Source organism: Rhamphochromis sp. 'chilingali' (genome assembly GCF_963969265.1).
Source record: "Rhamphochromis sp. 'chilingali' genome assembly, chromosome: 3".
NCBI lineage: Eukaryota > Metazoa > Chordata > Actinopteri > Cichliformes > Cichlidae > Rhamphochromis > Rhamphochromis sp. 'chilingali'.
In genome coordinates this window covers 10,080,871-10,093,893 of record NC_137931.1, presented here as the reverse complement: position 1 = coordinate 10,093,893, position 13,023 = coordinate 10,080,871, and the positions used below count along the sequence as shown (strand labels likewise).

The 13,023-nt window shown below is 39.6% G+C and overlaps 1 protein-coding gene across 1 annotated transcript in view; it reads right to left on the bottom strand.

The window, feature by feature from the left end:
- The window catches only part of LOC308394501 (uncharacterized protein), a gene marked incomplete at its 3' end in the record, with an annotated part of 187,147 nt that overhangs the window by 131,906 nt on the left and 42,218 nt on the right, over nt 1–13,023 (bottom strand). The window lies entirely within an intron of this gene.

Here is a 13,023-nt window from a genome sequence, read left to right as displayed (position 1 = left end):
TGCAAGTGTGGTTGGTCTGAAGGAAACCTGACAGCCTAAATCACACTGAAGAGCCTGAAACAGATGTTAATTAGCTTTAATTTGCCTTTTGTTGTTCTGCTGCCAAGACAGCACCAAAGACGCTCCTCTGTTTTACTGCACTCTGTATAATGTTACATTATAGACTAGACCTCGGCTTCTCTCTTACCAAGAGAGAGGAGGAAAAAAGAAAAACATTAGCCAGCTTATTAGAGACCAAAAAAAATGTTGCAGCACAGTGTCACTTTATCGAAAGCAATGGGGGTTAAAAGAATTCTAAATGTAGATTTTATTCTCTTGGTGTCTTTAGGTTTGGGAATCTAAGTAGTTGGAATAATTATCTTTGGCAGAGAGCATTTTGCAGACAGACTTTCTGTGGAGGTTGTAATTGTTAAGCTGACTGACAGCCCGACTCTGTTATATCTTAAAGGTTTTCAGTCAATAGGGGATTGTTTACTAGCAATCAAAAATGCCGTCCATCCATCTGTCCATCCATCCATTGTCTTCCACTTAACCTTATCAGAGCCTATCCCTGCTATCATAGGGCAAGGGGCAGGGTACACCCTGGACAGCCAGTGTGTCGCAGGGATAACTGGGGCCGTGTGTTTTCTCCTTTCAAATGTAGTACTTCTTGTCATTTTGTTGTCCCAAAACTTGATATAAGCCAACTTTTCAGATATAATTTTCTTCAAAAGACAGCTATGGCCCTCTATATTACTCATCACATGATCGTAGTGGAGAGGGTAGTATGTCTTAGTGATCCCACGGCCTATGTTGCTGAGGGCTTTGGACCATTTGTCTTGGGACACCGTATCAATGGCAAGAGTCTTAACCCATAGGACTGACCTGGCTTCCTGTGGGGTCAACACCCATAGGAGGTACCGTGGGGGTTAGGGGCAATGTGTGTGGTCAAGGGTTGAGCCCCTGGTGGTCCAATCCCCTGTTATTGAGAGTAGCTAGTTCAAGGTTCAGATATGATATGTTCAGTCTAGAGAACCAGTCTCGTGGAGAGGGGTTGGACTCTTTTTCAGTCTGGAGTTGTTCTTTGCAAAAGGTGCCTGGCAGAGGTGGGTAGTCTTCTCACAGGCTCACAGCTTGTAAAGTGGGTTTTTTTTCCAGGGGGACAAAAGGGTTGCTTCCCTGTGCCTTTGGAATCAGGTCCTGACTGTTGTTTGTGCTTATGCATCAAATAACAGTCCAGAGTACCCAGCAACCAGTAACCTAGAGGGTGTCCCACTGTACCTCTTTTGTTCAACTGGAAGACTTCAGTGCTCACATGGACAATAACAATAAGAACTAGAGATATATGCTTAGAGGGAACGGACTACTACTAATGAATCTGTTTCCAATTAATATCTTTATTAGCTGTCACACCCCCAAAAAACTGAGCCTGTCAGTAGCAGACAAGAGAGGAGTGCCAACGTTAGGATCCTGACCGTGTGTCCATCTTTAAGAGCAGGCCATCCACAAACCTCAACAAACTTCAACAACTCTCCAAAGATAAGTGGGTAAAATTAGCTGTTGAGAAATTTGCCCAATCATCTTTACAGCATTGCTTAATTTCGTTGACGTTGGAGGGCATTTAACTTTTTATGTTCTGCCAGCACTCAGCTGGGTTCAGGTCTGCACTTTGTACATTGATTCTTTTCTTTTTCAGCCATTCCATTGTGGATTTGCTAGTACGCCCTGGATCAAAGTGTTGCATATAATAACAGAATATGTGCAACACAGTGCACATATGGCAATTTACACATCCATGTTTGTTTGCATCGTTATTTCATAACTCAGCATTCAAATCTTGACACTTAGCTCTCTCAGACATAGCTTTCATCAATTTACTCCAAAAAAAAGTGTTGTCCAGGATATTGATTACCGGTGTCCTACAAAAAAAACAGGTAAAACATTACTGTAGAAATGGCAGAAAACGTGTTCATCTCTGTAACAATGCCCAAGGCAAAGGTGACTGGTTATAAAGTGTTACTAATGTATTTACTAAATTCTATGTTCTTTGAAATCCAGTGTCACGTTATTTCAAAATAAATAATAAGCTAATAAGTTACATTGGAAACAAACAGCATTTTACTTATTTAGCATTACATTTAACTGTTTTATCTGCTCCCCTCACCATTGGCTTGCTTTTTTTCATCTTCTCCTTTATTCTTCAGGTTTGCTTAAACAGAATCATAAAAACCACTTGAAATGGGAGTAAGTGGGGTGAAGTAGGGCCCCTTAGGGAGGTCAGGTATCCAACTGTCACTGCAAACTTTGCTCATTGTCCTCTATCCGGTTGTTCAGTGATGACGCGACGAATCCTACTTCCGGGTCTAAAGTAGTCTGCGTTTATTATGGTTTTTGTGTTGTTAACATGTTTAATGTTATGTATTTTCTTCTATTTGGTCTCAAAAAGCTCCTAAAACAGTCAGTGATCACTGTTGACCTCCCTCGGCTTTTATTACCGCTAATCATTTATTTAAGCTCAGTTTTTAAAACCTTAGGATGTAACTACAGCCCAACCCATGCAGCAGTATATGAATGACTAACCTCGTATTGTGGATGGATTATCTCAGTTGTTCTCCTGGCTGAAGTTTGGTCCTTTTACAGCATCCTGCCATGCGATTACATTTGTTCCTGACCACCGAGAACACTCACGTTAACTTTTATCGAGTGGAAAAAAAGTTAGCTTGTTTATATTATGCTAACATAGCTGTGTCGCTAGCAGTCACGTAGCACATCATTATATACCAGCTAGCCGAACTTCAGTAACCCTACAAACGTCACTGCTGTTTAGTTTTCTGTCTTCATTTATGTTGGAAGTGATAACAGAGCTGTACGTTTTAATTTGTTTCCAAAACCCCGCAGTCAGGACAGGCTATGATATATGGACCTGCAGCGGAGTTTAGGTCCAGACACGGAGTGACGTCAGACTGAACAACCGGATAGTTTAGGGGCTGATCAAACTTACACTGCTCTATACATACAGTGGTTGAATACACTTTAACCGGGTGAAAAAAGGACGCAAACACACATACCAGAAACACTTGATAACATTGTCCGTGTCTAGGATTTCAAATCAACCTATCCAATTACCCATAAATACATGTGATTCATCTATAGATCAATATTTAAAGCTGGAAACAAACACAAGGGCCTTTGGGCACAGTTCATTTCCAAATGACACACGTGCAATTACACGACTAACCGGGCTTACTTCTAAGCTGTGCCTGTGATATTTAAAGCATTCCTGTACTAATTTGTTGGAAGGTTACCGCTGTGACCTTGCTTCTAATTCAATCTCAGATGACTATCATATTTCAATCAACGTGTATCGGCAGACGGGGGATAATGAGCAGCGGTAACTGGATTAGTGTTGATACACTGATGTGGGAGATTGGACATGTGGCAGGCCAGTAAATGCATCCATATTGTTTATGAGAGCAGAATATGCAGTAACATGATCTATGGCAGGCTTTAGAGCACACTCCTCTGTTATTTATTGCTACTTTGAAACTGTCAGAGTTTTCTGTTTAATGTTGTAGGTGTCTACACAATGTGAAAACTCAAGTAATAACCACTTAAATGCAGAGATAGCAACTTATTTATTCTTATGCTTTTTAAAATATAATGCCTCTGTTTGTATGTATTATTACACTTGACTACACACAGTATAGATGACTAAAGTCAGTTGAGTACTGCTAATAAAGCTGTTGTTACCTTGAGTTACTTTGTGAGACTGTTAAGGACAATTCTTATTTTAATTACAAATTTCTTTAGTTTTTTTGTCTTCTCTAGCTACTTCGCTTTCCATTTTCTCTGCTTTCCAAGCATTTAGCTAACATTAGCTTCCCTGTTAGGATACCATCAGGCAGTATGTGTACATACTCTGTGCACAAATTAAGTATTGCATTTAATGTTGACACTGCTCACCTTTAATTACAAAAATCACTGATTAAGTTGAGTAAATAAAATAAGTATAGCAAAGGATGATTTTGACTGTGATATCTATTTAATTTGATTACTAATTATAACCACGTCAGACAATGTCACAGGCCTTAGAAAACTCTTCAAATGAACAATAGAAAAGAACCAGTTTAACTTTGTGCTTTGTTGCCTGGTATTTTTCACTGTCTGTAGTTAATAAGAACAAACTCAATAAGATTTCCAAATTGTGGGGAAGTGGTGAGAAATCCTCAATGATATATCGCTCACTCTCTCTGGTAAGCGTGTAATGAGTTACTACCATCAGCATGGAGGTGCAGTGTACCTTTGTGGACTTCTGCCCAAAGCGTAACACTGCTAAATAAGTTTAGATGATGTGAAGGGTTTGCCACTTGTACTTTGTGGTGATTGTTGTTGGCATAGCTAATGCTTTCAAGCACTTTGTCTTTAAATGTACAGTTCTGTGCAAAGTATTGAGCTAACCCTCAATTCTTTATATTTTGCTAGGAAAATGGCAAAAATGTGCAATTCAATGAAATGTGCAAATATGTCTGGAAATACAGTACAATCTACAAGGTAAGAATGGTTTTGTGCACAACCTTCAAAGTCAGTATTTGGTATGACCACTTTTATTCTTCAACACAGCATGTACTCTCTTAGTCAGCTTACTTGTCATGTCTTTCAGTAGTCTCCAGGCATCTTGAAGGACATGCAAAGCTCTTCTATTAATGTTGGCTGCCTTTTGTTCTGTTCACTGTCAAGATGATCCCACACTGCTTCAGTAATCTTGAGGTCCAGGTACCTGCTGTAGACATTTCTTTTTAGGTCTGACACTTGTCAGAGTTGTCCACTTGTCCAGTTTCCCCTTTTTCAAGGACATGCTGCTCACCATCACAAGATACGCCAAGTTTTGTGTAGCCGTAACAATGGTTGAGTTAGGTGCCCCTTTATTTTTGAATGGCCAGTGCCTTGACAAACAAACAAACAAAAAAAGTTGAATGTCTGAAAATGGTCAAGTACAAGAACTGAAAATGAGTAAAAATGCTGCTAAAGAAAAACGTTGAAAGACCTTCCAAAATGTAAAGAAATGAAGGGTAGTTTGAGAATTTTGCACAGTATTATTCAATAATGATTTTATATCCTGCGCTTGATGAATGATTTCTTATTTTCAGTGTACAGTATATAGAGCAATGCATATAATACAGATTTGCATCATTGCTTCTGTAGTACATTTACAGGTTGTGGTTGTAACATGGTAGCAAAAAGTGCAATGTGCCAACAAAGACCAGAAGGATATTTGCAGCTACAATGAGCCATGATGTAAACATTGCTGGCTTTGAAATGGTAATAAAATAAATATGAGCTTAGGAAATGTTTTAGGAATGAGGACTCCAACAATAAGATTCGTTTCTGTCCTAGCAGTAACTTACATATTTCTGTTAATGCTTCTGCACTACATCTGTAAGTGATTGTAACACAGCTAGAACAGATACATGTCTTTAGATTTTTAGTAGATGTCCTTTGATCAAAAAAAAAGAAGAAAGATTAAATATATTGGGACATGTATTTACCAGTACAGTGTGAAAGAGCTGGCATTTACTTTTGTGGAACATGATCTTGTATTGATAGGCCCAGTTCTGAATTGTTTCTGTTTTTCACACTTGCAGCTTGTAAAATGAAATAGTCTTTTTGGCTCCACTCGTGTCTGTTGTTCTTGTTAAAATCATTACTGTCTGTGAATGAAAAATGAATGACCACAAATGCAAACAGATGGAATATATATATCTATATAGATATATATCTATATATAGATATAGATATAGATAGATATAGATATAGATAGTTATAGATTTATATTGATAGATATAGATAGATATATAGAGATGTATATATAAGATAAATACAATACAATGTTTCAAAAGATGCTGAAAGGCAAGAACTAATGAGATCTATATTTCACATTGTAGACAAAAAATAAATGGCCAGCATTAAGACAAATATTTTTTTCCAAAATACTTTTAAAAAACAACAAAACGAAGCAATTCAGGAGCTTCTTGTCTAATAACGTTTCTTTCCCCCAAGATGTCACAGTAATTAACTGCCATCAACATCAAAGCTGGCAAAGGAGGAGGGGAAAAGTCTGTCACGTCAAACTAGCTGTATAATGTAAGCTCAGTATTGCTCAGGAGTTCAGAGAGATGAAACTCTTTGAACATATCAGTAGATCTTAATCACTAACAACACACTCTTTTTTCTTTTGGGTGTGTGTGTGGGGGGGTGGGTGGGTGGGGGGGGGGGGGGGGGGCTATACTTTATATCACAGAAATATGTTTTTTTTTTTTATATATACAAAGCTCCTTTATATGAACAAAAAGCTAGACATTTCTTATACAGCTTTAACTGAAGTTGTGTATTGGCAAAAATTCCGCGAGACCACGAGATCTGATGCACAGTCTGACTGCACAAGTTACAATTTAACATGTACATCATTACACTCATACTGTATGAGTTAAACAAAGGCTGACAAAAACAGATAAGAAAAAGCACAACTTCTGATTTTCTCCACTTCCGTATTCTGGCAGGTCTCCACAAGGCCAGTCACACATCACTGGCATTCCTCCCTGTCCCTGTTAAGGAAGTCTGACATGGCATGAGTGGGTCTCACAGATACAGCCATGCTAATAACGATGTGGTTAAGTGCTAGGAAAAGCAGGGTTTAGAGTGCTTTGTACACTTAGAAGGCCTCTTTCCATGGCTAGCTGCTCTTTGAAGGCTTATGGGCTAAAGTGGAAGTGAGGGGCTGGTGATGCCAAGGCAATCATCTCTCCGAGTTGTACTCCTGCAGGAAAACGTAGAGTACTATCAAGGAATAAAGGGAGGGAGGGAGGGCAGGAATGACAGGAGGTCAGTGACTGCCACATTGCTTCACAGCACACATGTACTGACTGCTGAATATACTACAGAGTGGGATTTCAAACAAGTATTTCTCTGAAGGTGCTGAGAGCTGAAATAATGTCAGTACTTTTGTTCTCTCTCTCTCCTTTTGTGTCATTTATCGATGCTCCTACAAGTGAAAATGAAGAACTCATTGTGTTCGGAGCAGACTGGTGGCCATTATGGACACTGTATACTGTGCAAAATCCAAGTTTCATTGAATAGACTTTTCTTGACTTTCAACCACATCTCTTGTTTTTTTTTCTTTACTCACAAATTTTAACTGGCACAACGTGTGCTGCATCAACCAGAAGTAACCAAACACCTTGATGCTGCAATATTGTCATCATTCATATAAGATTCATGTGCACCTTTGTTCAAAAACCCCAGTGACCTTCAAAAAGTCTTTTGCTTTTGTTTACAATCTATAAATGTGTAGATAAAAAAAAAAGCTTTAACTTTTCCTTTTTACTGCAAACTGCTCTTGCACATTTGATGTAAGTAATAATAATTTAATAATAATAATAATAAGGCATTGCTAAAAAGCACATTTGTTAGCTGCCCATCCATGCTAATCTTCTACTCCATCACACCCCAAAGGTGTTCTGTTGGATTAAGATTTGTTGACTGTGGGGGACATTTCAGTACAGTGAACACATTTTCATGTTCAAGAAACCAGTCTGAGAACATCTGACATTGTGCAGCCATTATTACACTGTAGTTATTAATGGGTAGCAACAAACTCGAGTAGGGTCTGGCATTTAAATGATGCTCCACTGGTATTAAGATGGTGCCAAGAAAAAAATCACCCACACTACTGCATCACCTCCAGCAGCCTGAACAACTGATACAAGGCAGGATGGATAGATGCTTTCATGTTCTTTACACCAACTTCTGACCATACCATCTGAAAGTCTCATATGTGTGATGTGATGCTGACTACACACACCTTTTGATTGGATGACACCCACTGGTTTTATCTTCAAAAATATGCTGGTTTTTAAAAGTATACGTCAAATATTTGCTATAAATTCAATGTAGTGTGGCATGCAGAGGTAGGACCAAAATGCAGGACTCGGAAACCAAGGAATCAACTAAAAGAGGCAGCTTCATTGGTCTCAGTACTTGAACTCAAAAGAAAAAAACCTCAAAAGACTTAGCAACTATGACTTTACAGCTAGGAATTAACAAAGAAGCATGGAACACAAAGAAACACACAGCAAACTGGGGTGATGCAACAAACAGCAGAGAGGGACTGAGGGCTTAAATTCACACAGGATAATGAGAGGATAGGTAACAGGTGGGAACACAGCTGGAACTAATACAGACTAAAGGAAAAGAGGAAGCAAAACAGAACACAAGACACACAGGACAAGAGACTATCAAAATAAAAGAGGAAGTAACAACACAGAGAAACAGACTAAGATACAATGAACTTGACAGCTTCTCTATTGCTGAAGTCCTTCATCAAGTTAGATGTGCACTTATCAAGTTCTCTTCAAGCTTAGCTTGGAGTGGTACAGTTATTATCTGCTCCAGTTCTGCATGCATCTGTGAGGGATAAACAATGAAAGAATATAGATATTTATTGCATAAATAATAAACAAATCATGATGTATTAGTGATGTGTAATGATAATAACAATGAATGTTTGCTTTAAAAGGAATCATTTCAAACACACAGAGAATATAAAACAACACTCAACACTTGGGTGTCATCTTTTAAAACACCATTCGACAGCTAAACTGCAACTAGATAATAAAGAGCCATGTATTGTTGTATTGTTGCCTGTCTATGAAAGTCATAACAAGTCATATCAAGGTTCAAATCTTCATAAGCCTGCATTACTAAATACTCAGTATTGCGCTTTTAGGCATTTGGCTCCTAAATTGTCAGTAACGATGGAATGGGCGAACTCTCACAACCGCTGAAGGACCTGGTATATAAAAAAGACAAAAAACAAACAAACAAAATTATTCTACAAAAATAACCAAATCTTCTAAAAGAGGTTCAGAGAATTTTGTATACCCAAAGACTTCTACAGTCTTAGTAGTCTTGCATAATTAAACCGAGTAGATAAAAGAATGAACCAAATGAGACCATGGTGAGTATGGATTACATGTCCTAAAATGTCACTGTTACTTAACAGACATTGCAGAGAAAACAAAACAGGAATATACTGAAATGTCCTCTCAGTCTTCACATCGAGGATTAATCCAACTAGATTACACAGCTACATTAAACTATTCTTTGTATTGTGTCCTTTTATAAACTGTAGCCAGGGGGCATCTTTTGCAAAGGCTTTGGCTAAAGGACAAGATTTGCACACTTGGGTAACTGACTCATCAGGTTGAACACAATGGCTTTTAAGAATATAAGACAGATTGTTAAAGATGATCGGAACAGGTGGCCAGTTCAACAAATAGTGTGACCAGCAGCTTAAACTGATACAAACAAAATATGTTTCAATAACCACAAACCTCTGACAATGGACATGCGAGACAAAAATAGCACTGTTTTGCTGCTTGCATAAGAAACTGGTGTAAATTAATATCTATGCAACTTAAATTCTTAAATTTGTTGTAGCATTTTCCATTTCCAAGTGATTTTCCTAGACACTCAAAAAAAGAAGATTATTATTAATTCCTCTAATATATCAGTGAAGAAGAATTGTCTCTAAGGTTAACTGTGGGTGGGCAAATTTAGTGACATTGCGCTTTAAGTTACAAGAAAAAGTTACAAAAAGCGAAAACTATGGAACCCTTATCCTAAGATCAAGAATGAAGTTTTTTTTTATTTGGTGCTCATGCAAAACTTCAGTCAGAATTGAGAAGCAGACTGATACTAGTTGGAGTGAGAAAAAGGTAATAATTGGCTCGTATAACCGCAGCCACTGTTCTTGCCCTCCTTACAACTCTGAGCTCTGAATGTGAATGTCGCTGTAAACTTTTTGAGGTTTAACACAATTTCCTCAGCATCCAATGGTTCAAAGCCACTCTGGGATTCATCCTTGCCAGCTGAGCCTGGATTGACTTGTACATTATATCTGATTCAGGCTTGACATTATTTTCATGACTTCTGACTGTGAGAGCTGACTACAGGCTTCTTGACTCACATATTCATGTCAGCAATGTGGTAAGAACAGAGCAGAAAACAATGGCTGCCAGAACATGAAGGTTGTGACGAAAATTGGCTTCGGGCTGCGCTTAAGGAAAGAAAGGCAGTTGCATATCTGATGCAAGCATGACAAATTACTGTATCGTCATTCTGCTGGGCAAGGAAAGACATTTTCACTGTGGCTCCTTCTTTTTTAAGTTGACTCATTTTGTCATTTGAGTAATTTTGAATTACTGGATTCATCTGTCTTTGGTCTGAGTGTCATTTGTGGTTATCTGCTTAAGAAAAAAGGACACCAAAACATAGCTGAAGTACTGAAAAATATTTTTAGATACTTTATAATAATGCATTTTGTGCATAGGATTAAAATAAGTGAGTAAAATTGTTGAAATACTGCAAATGATGCATTCCTGAAATGTGGCAATGCTCGCAACATGAAAAAAAAATTAAAATGGTTGTTGCTATACATTTTTGGGCCTAGTTTGACAGTTGAGCAGTTATGATTTTCCTTATTTTACATCATATATAAACTATTGGTTATTTCTATCTCAATTAATCATGGTCCATGATCTAGAATATCAAACAAGAGATACATTACAAAAGACAAAAAAAAAGACAAAACAATAAAACCTCAGAGCATTAAGTAGTTGTGAGATTTTCAAAAAAATATTTTAACTGACACACACCCTATTAAAAATGTTTCACAGTTAGTGATAATTTCAGAATGCTCCACAGTTGAATTTTCACAATAATCTACAGGGTGGGCCATTTATTTGGATACACCGTGATAACATGGGAATGGTTGGTGATATTAAAGTCCTGTTTGTGGCACATTAGTATATGTGAGGGGGCAAACTCCTGAAGATGGGTGGTGACCATGGTGGCCATTTAGAAGTCGGCCATCTTGGATACAACTTTTGTTTTTTCAATAGGAAGAGGGCCATGTGACACATCAAATATACTGGTAATGTCACATGAAAAACAATATATACTTATCAATATAAATGGCCCACCCTGTATAATAAAACATAGAAGACTTTGAAAAATGAAATTCTTAGTCATGAAACTGAAGACAATGCCATTAATGTCCAAATGTCATGCCTGATTGAGCAAATATGACAAGTTGTAGTCTAATTGCCACTACTGTGAAATTAATTTTGCTAAATTTTTGCATATTTATTATTTTCGAGATCTTCTAAACCTACTATTTCCTTCCAGACCTAGCAACCTAGAGGAGCCTTATAATGCTTTGTGGTTCAGGCTGCTCTAAATGTTTGGTTTTAGACAGTGTTTTTTTCCTCTTGCCTCTTTATGATGTGATTGAGAGCAGATGTCGACTGACTGGGACTATTTCAACGCTCACATAACAGTGTTGGGGAGTAACGGAATACATGTACCGCCGTTACGTATTTAAAATACAAAATATGAGTAACTGTATTCCGTTAGTTTCCATTTCAAAAGGTGATATTCAGAATACAGTTGCTTTGTTGAAATAAATGGATTAGATGGCGGTCTTTTCCTGTTTCATATGTTAGGCTGTGGTCTCTCTATTGTTGGTAATTCCACACCGTTGGAAACCCAAACAAAACACACATTAAGATGCTTTAATGCCTGTGTGTCAATCTCGCGGCCCATGTCACCTCTACTTCTACACCTCTACCTCTTTAAGATGGCGCCGGTGAGGTCGGCTGCCGTCACGACTGCTCCGACCACTTTTTCTTTGTCTTTGTTTTTTAAGTTAGTTTTCAGCGTTTCTAAATCGGCAAAATCATCACCATTGGGTACATTAGGTATGACAGTGACACTCTTGTTTCTATTGGTATACAATGTACTCACAATTCGAAGTTTTTAACTCCGGATCCGAGCTGGCCGAGTGAGATCTCGAGGGAGAACAAAGGGAAGCGGCGGCGGCCTAGAGGGAAGCGAGCCGGCGTCAGGAACAGGCTGAGAGCTCGTGCACACCGCACACCTCTGCCTAGCATCCTGCTCGCCAACGTCCAGTCACTGGAGAACAAGCTTGACGACCTCAGGGCCAGGATAAAGTTCCAGAGAGACATTCGGGACTGCAATCTCCTCTGCTTCACCGAGACATGGCTGAACCCAGCGGTGCCGGACCACGCCATCCAGCCGGCCGAGTTCTTCTCGGTTCACCGCATGGACAGGACACGGGACTCGGGGAAGTCAAGGGGAGGCGGCGTGTGTTTAATGGTGAACAACAACTGGTGCAACAGTGCGAACGTTGTTCCTCTCACACGCTCCTGCACACCAAATCTGGAACTACTGTCCATCATGTGTCGTCCTTTTTATCTACCTCGGGAATTTACATCGGTCATTGTAAGTGCCGTTTATATTCCACCACAAGCGGACACGGTCACCGCCTTATGCGAGCTGCATGAGGCACTCACACAGCACCAGACACAACACCGGGACGCTGCGCTTATTGTGACGGGGGACTTTAATAGCGCCAACCTCAAACGCGCAGCGCCGAACTTTTATCAACACATCACCTGCCCCACCAGGGGTGAAAGGACACTGGACCACTGCTACACTACGGTCAAGGACGGCTACAAGGCACAATCCCGCCCCCCGTTTGGCAAATCTGATCACGCCGCCATCTTCCTCATGCCAAAATACAAACAAAGGCTGAAACAGGAAGTTCCGGTTCAGAGGAAGGTCGCGCGCTGGACGGATCAATCGGTGGCCGCGTTACAGGACGCACTCGATGACGCAGACTGGGGCATGTTCAGAAACAGCTCCGACGATGACGTCAACGTGTTTACGGAAGCAGTTGTGGGATTCATCGGGAAACTAGCGGATGATACCGTGGAGACAAAGACTATCACAACGTTTCCCAACCAGAAGCCGTGGGTGGATAAAACCATCCGCGACGCTCTGAGATCCCGCACCGCTGCCTACAACACGGGACTCATGACGGGGGACATGGACCCGTACAAAGCCGCGTCATATAACGTGCGGAGGGCGGTGAAAGAGGCGAAGCAGCGCTACGGGAGGAAACTA